Here is a 7,398-nt window from a genome sequence, read left to right as displayed (position 1 = left end):
ATACAGCTGTAGGTGAGGAGGAGCGAGGGTGAGCGACCGTTCTGAAGAGAGTCCAGGTGGTCACAGTTTGGCCGGGGGAATGGAAGGCTCGGTAAACGTGGGTGGGAGGGGCAGCAGGGAGGCGGTAGTGTGGGTGAGGGGCGGGTCAGGGGATACCAACAACAAAATGGAGGGTCAAAGGGAAAGCTAGACAGGGACAACAAATGCACAAATGCGTCGAGTGAGCAGTTCTCTGAAATCAGTACCTAAACACTGGAGAAATGAGCGCAGCAGTCTGAGCGAGGTCGCGCTAATGAAATCAGTCAAAGCAGCGGCGCTATAATTGAAAGCTACCCAGCGCTACGATTGAATGTTACACAGCGCTAACATTGAAGGCTACCCAGCGCTACAAATGAATGCTAAACAGCGCTACAAATGAAAGATACACAGCGCTACAATTGAAAGCTGCCCAGCGCTACAAATGAATGCTAAACAGCGCTACAAATGAAAGTTACACAGCGCTACAATTGAAAGCTGCCCAGCGCTACAAATGAATGCTAAACAGCGCTGCAAATGAAAGTTACACAGAGCACGAAATAGACGATACCAGGAACGCGATAGCGTGGAGTGATACAGCTGTAGGTGAGGAGGAGCGAGGGTGAGCGACCGTTCTGAAGAGAGTCCAGGTGGTAGTTTTGGCAGCGATGACAGGAGCAATGGGTGGTGTTAATTGCCATGGCCTCCTGGTCAGAGCCCAGGCACTTATTATTTTACAAATTAAGCACTGCTAGTGCAAGTCTACCAAAAGTGCATTTGATGGAAATCCACATTGTGGGGTTCTGAGTGCAAATAACTCTATTAGTGATTCTAAGCCCCAAGGGCATACCTTACTTCCTGTGTTAGTGGGTAAGAACAAATAACTTTAAACCTATCACAGGGTACATTTGATATCTTCAGTATGAAATAGGCAAAGGACCTCATTAGTTGGGACCTTTTGTGGACTTTGGCGGTCCCAGGCCACACTTATTTTGGGGGCCCCTTTTCGGGAGAGCTTTGAATTTATCCAGTTTCAGCTCTTTCATGCCCTCGTTCGACAGGTCACTGACAGTGCACAAGCACACTCGTCCAAATACTAAAATGTGTTTACATTTAATTTTTAGGGATAGTGATGTGAACTTTTAATATTGTAATACAGCAGCCGCTCACTAATATTACTGCAAATAATCTCTGTGACATCCTTCTATTTCTCACATGCGAGGTCCTGTTTTGATCTAAGAGAAACTTTTTTTTATGGATGTTGCATGAAACCTAAAAAACACATTTCTCTGCAAAATGTCTGTTACAGACTCTCACACATCACCCACATTAAAAATATATTCAGGAAAATCTGTTTTATAATTATTCAAGACTCTCTGCGGAATTGAGCTGGCTCTATATGGTGCCCCCTTAAAGGCTCAGAACCTGGGCCTGATCCCACTTTGCCCGTAGCTTAAAACTTCTCTGCACATTCGGATGAACAAATTATGTGAAAATGCAATCAGCAGGTGCAGTATTACTCCTCTATTTGGTGGGGAATAAAGTGTGGTTATTACAATCATTGTCAGACTGTCCGTAGCGGGCGTCAGGCGTTTTCCCGGAAGGATGGATGGGTGAGAGCCAGTTTTGAAGAATGGAGGCCGGTTTTTCTACTGGGGCCTGATTTTGCTGTGGTACTGCAATATCGGCTCCCAGTAACAAAAGCATTAGTGCTGGGGGCCTGTTTAGTTACTGAGGGCCAGTTTTGCAGGTGCTGCAATATTGTCCCCCAGTAACAAAAACAGCAGCGCTTCACACTTGCACACATCCCCCACTGGGAGGGCAGTCCAACAAAATTGCCAGGGCTGCTTTGGGTTCCCAGTCCGGCTCTGATTAAACTTTGTGTCTCTTCTTAGTCATGCACAGAGTATTACAACCATGATTTGTTAGAGGTGATCTGTCAGCGTATTACTGTGTTGATGCACCATTATTACACTTGAGTGAATCAATCTTGACAAATTATTCAGTGTCTCAGAAAGTGTTTCATTACATTCAGTAATAACAGTACTTCCCATTTACTGCAAGTCTGTAACAATAAGGCTATTTAATCAGGGTAATATTTATACCAAGAATGCCATTGGTTTTGCAGCACATGTTTTGGCACAGACCATGGCATAACTTGATGTAATGTATCTAAACCAAATATCACGCCCTGTGCTATCTCCTTTGCCATGAGCAGTGACGTGACACCATGCCCCCGCGGTGCGGTGGTCCCCCAACTCCAGGGGCACTGTGCACTGGCAGGGGACCCCTGGCATGCAAGCCCCTGACTGAGTATGGAGTCCCTCCATGTACTTTACAGGGGGAAGGGGCCTTCAAGTTTTTGTTATGCCACTGGCCACACAATACATACCCAAAGACAGCATACTGGTGTATGTGAAGACAGGGTTGGGTACAGTGTCTGGCTTACTGAAGACCAGGTGCAGCTGGCTCGGTGTGCAAGGCGGCTGGATGCAGGGACTGGTTGGAGGCTACATCCAGTGCCCAGTCCTCACTGTGCATGGCCAAATACTGTGCCATCCCCATCTGTGTGCAGAGTGGAGGCTGGGACCAGGGCCTAGTGAAAGGCGGTGTTTAATTTGTAAAAAGAATAAGTGCCAGGGCTCTCGTCAGGAAGCCACAGCAGCTTGCACCACACGTTGCTCCTCCAAGCGCAGCCAATGGCAGTGCCAACACAACTAATAACCATCACACTCATACAAGTCTGATGATTCAGGCAATAGTCATTTTTAATATATATTGATTTTAAAACAATTGTTGCTGTGCCATCTTTAAATTAGACAGACAGCTCCACGATGTGGCAAACTATTACATGCTCCGGTGTTGACAATTAGGTGCCAGTGCTGAGCACCGCTAACCACCGGCTCAAATTAAGCACTGGTAAAGGGCCAAACCCTGCACCTTAAGTCTGCTGTGTCATATTGTGAGATGTGACTAGTTGAGTTAGATGCAGACACGGGGCACATGGCCCTGCACCCAGAATATACTGCACATGGCAGCACTGCTAGATGCATCACTGAGGTGAGATGCTTTTATCAGGCTCAGCTGTACCCAGTCTCAGATATACATAGTCAAATGCTCTGTACAGCGGGTTCTATGGTGACAGGGCCTGGTGTTTCCATAGTCGGCTGCATATGAATGCGCAGCTGATTTAGGGAATATGAAGGGTATGGCTTGGTAGAGCCTTAATCCATGGAAAGTGCCCAGTCCCAACTTTGTACACCCGATGGTGATGGCAGATGTGATATCTTTAATCATATAATTGATTATGTCATTTATCATGTCATACTTATGACATGCAAATGTCACGTGGCCCATAGGGACATTGTCATTTTCACTAGGTTAGCATGAGCATGTTGCAACTTGCCTGCTGCTTTGCGCACGTTACTACACGTCTTTATTTTTGCAATATTTTCGATGGCTGCTTTCACATGAGCACTCATCGCTGCGTTCACTCTCTGCATGTTCATGGGATTTTGACTGAACATATTATGTGCAAGGTCGAACAACAATCCCCCTTGTTATTTTGTTCTGGCCAGGCCTGAGCCCTTTTAACAAAAAACATACAGCAGCTGTTGTTTGGACAACGTATTTTAGTTTTCAGTGGAATACACGAATAGGTAGCACACACTTGAAGAGGGACCTTTCCAGGGAGAAGAGTGAGACAGCGCCTATGGTGTAGATCTACCATCTATAGGCTAAGGTATAGGGTATGCTGACAAAGCCCAGAGATCTTCTATTATATAATAATATTTCTTCTTAGCAAGGGGAGAGAGGTTAGGCACCATAGTCCTTTCTCCATTGTCTTTTTATAATGACATTTCCCTTCATGATATATGGACTAGCTGCTATTCTGACTGTGTTTGTACTCTGCATATTTCTGCTTGTTGTGGCACATATACTGCATGTTAAAATAAATAGTTAAAATAAATATTTTAAACTGTTTTGTGTCTCTGTCAGATCTTATTGTGAACAAGTACAAGGGTGAGAGTGAAAGGGTGTGTCTTGTTACCGCAATTCCTGAGAGATCTGGGGTGCCTAATCACTTGTTTCTCTGTGAGTGAGTAGTAGAACAAGTGAGACACTATAGCTAGTTGGTACTGGGCTTGTGGGTTTTTAGGTGGTAGGAAGATTCAGTCCCCATACACCAGGGTCCCATATTCCTGCTCATAGTTCTGTGTTTGTTCAGAATCCCTGCAACATGGCGCCACCAACGTTTGGTCTGGTACTTATTCACGAGACCCCTTAGTCGCGCTTGTGCTTGTCCATAATACCCCCTCACCTATTTCCCAAGACGTCCGTGGTGTGAGGGCTAAGCTGCCTATTTTTGTGTTTTATAGTTTTTTCAAGCTTGAAGTTTAAAAGATTTAGTTTCTCTCTCTCAACTTGATTTTGTGCTACCGTTCTTCTGATTGATCCTTTTCCATTTATATTATGGCAGTCACTATTTCGGTACCTAAATGTGCTGTTTCTGTGATCTGTGTAGACCCCTTATCAGTTGATGGGGCCACTTGGCCCGTTTTGGCGGATTTTACAAACCCATCCAAATTATATTAATGTTACACATGCAGTGCTACGCCAATTACATACAACGCTGATTCATATACACAGAAGTGTCATATAATTTACGTCACATGCAATACAATTGGCTCCGGCTGGAGCCACTCCCCAGCCACCAGGACATTGTGGTGGTCTTGTTATTAGTCCCGTCATGATTAATTAAGTGATGGGCAAACGTCTTCAAAACCATAATGACTTGCCATTTTGGCTTGCACAAAAATTTGAACAACTTGAAGTTGTCTTTCCGCATACTATCCCTGTGAAAAACACAAGATCCTTACAATGAGTTTACAAAGTCGTTTGATTCCCACATTAGGCGATTGCACCCACTGGGGGACTGTGTTTGCTATGGTATACACACTGTGCTTTGTCACCCCTCCATCAGTGTTCTACTGAACGTTATGAAGAAGGTACAGGATGAACACGGGGCTGGTCCAGCCCTGGATTAGGGGATGAAGCTAGTGGGCATGTTTCCTATTGTCTCCGAAATGATTCTAGCCAACATTAAAGATGAGGCAGTTTGCTTGCAAGTGCGCCAGTGCCTAGCCGCACTGGCAGACGTGGATCGGCAACGGCAGTTGCCATCTATTATTGCAGATGTGTATACATCTTTAAGACGCAATAGCTTGGGAATTCGACCTTTTGCTCATGCGCAAATTATGCTCCCTCCGGAAAAGGAGGGTTGTTCTGTCATTCCTAAAAAGGCTTGGATCAAGTAGCAGCAATAACAGAAGCCTGGTTCACATGCAGGTTCGCCTCCACCTGACACTTCTGAACATCAATATGAATTGCGCGACCACTCTAAAGTTAAGACACCAGAGAGGATCCAGGTCCCTGATCCTTGTTCTCCTCTATCCTTTCAGGAATCATCAGATCAACAGTTTGGTGGAGGGGGACATCAGGATTGCAGACAAGACGAGAGAACACAGTCCGGACGTGACCAGCAGTGCCAGGTTACCGTTAAAGGAGGGACCATCTCTGTATCGTGCCCCACTTCAGAAGAAAAAAGTTGCAGCTTGGACAGCAAAGTATGGCTCAGACGGTGAGAACCCTGCCTCTCGACAGAAGTTGGGTGGTGTCAGGAAGGCTGTTGCCCAAGATGCACAGGGGCAGAGCGACGTCAGTTCCCAATGCCCCCACTACAGTTTCCCAGCCAACCACGTTTAGCCAAGAATGTGAATAATTGCAGAAGCCACAGAGGGGAAAAGGGATGGGACAGAGAAGATGCAGACACATTTCTTTACTCTGGTTCCTCTTCTGAATCTTCACTTCTCTTGCTATCTTCTTTTCTTGCAAGATTGTGTCATCAACATGAAACTGCAACAAATGTTTTATTACCAACTGATCACCTTTATTCACCTAACATTGTCAATCTTCTTATCTTATGTCTTGTTCTTCATTATGCTGTCTTAATTTGACCTACCTGAGTTTCTGGTGAACAAGGCCTCTCTTCTTTCTTTTTTATATATTTTCTACTTTCTCTCTAACTGTAATTGCAATGCATATTTTTTATTAGTATTTCTGCTGTGCTGTTATATATTTAATTATTCCTTTCTCTCTTCCAGACTCTCACCTCTTATTGTACAGATGCTACCTTAAATGAGGATCTATTTTCATCTCAGGTAAGTCTCTCTTCTTATCTTTTCTCTTGATATTGGTAGTAGGCTTTTATGTGTAGTAACCCAACCTTAAAGTTGTGTTCTATATCTGCTACATGAATCTTTTACTTAGTAATGATGAGGTATGAATCCTTCAGGAAAGCTTTTCCCAAATTAACCTTTCTACTGAGGATATCGACAAAGTTAAAGAAACTCTCTGCAGTTGTCTTACACCCAAATTGAAAATCAGCAATACTAGTGCTGACTCCGTCCAATCATAAACTCCATGATTCTTAAAAATAAATCAGCAAACTGTGCCGCATTTACAATTTGTGCTCTCTTATAACCTCAAAACTAAACTCTAGTCATTTCACTCTCAGCTCCGTATTGCTACTGAATTCAATGCACTTGTGCTGACTCTACCTTTCGAAACACTACTCTTTCGAAGTCTCATGTGAAGTGACTCGAGAAATAGCATGCGCAACTCCGTATTTCCTCACTACCTCCTAAAACTCAGAAACCTCCCAAAACAAGCAGAAACCAAAACTAAGAGCTTACTGACTTGCGCGTAACCACAATGCTACTCTTCATGACAGGTACTCTGAAACACAACAGGAGAAACGTCGAGTGCAGGCGCGACGAGTTTTCCCTGCCTGACTTTCGCGCCGCAAACTTCTGTAGCTCCTCCTTCTCGAACTCCTCAAGTGAAGTGCGCACTTCTGTGGGAGCTTCACCTAGACATTCCAAATTGCCACCAAGCACCAGAACACTAGCCTGCTGACCCAATGGTCGCTCCTTGGTGGCCATCTTGGATTTCCTCTGAACTCTCATTTTATGCAAATAATAACCATAAGTCAATCTTGTGGGACCTCTTTACTTCAATCTTGTGGGACCTCTTTACTTATTTACACCAATGGAGTAACCCTTTGTATTAGGAAGCAGAGTGGTTCTGACAGTACACACCGCAAGGTAGGTCCCTCCGGCTTGGGGTAGCCTGGAAATATCTTGTGAAACTCCCTAATTAATCAAGTAGCATGTTCATCTGAACTTAACTCCCACGGTCTTTCTTCTGGACCATAACATTTCTAATCTAGTAAGTAGTAAATCTAACCTTTAGTTTCTTTTGAGTCCAAAACTTTCCTGAGCTCATGTGAGATTTTAGTTGCTAAACTATGTACTTAAGTCA

The sequence above is a fragment of the Lissotriton helveticus genome, chromosome 2_1, assembly GCF_964261635.1.
Source record: "Lissotriton helveticus chromosome 2_1, aLisHel1.1, whole genome shotgun sequence".
In the NCBI taxonomy this organism is placed as follows: Eukaryota; Metazoa; Chordata; class Amphibia; order Caudata; family Salamandridae; genus Lissotriton; species Lissotriton helveticus.
Note: the sequence above shows the minus strand (reverse complement) of the source record.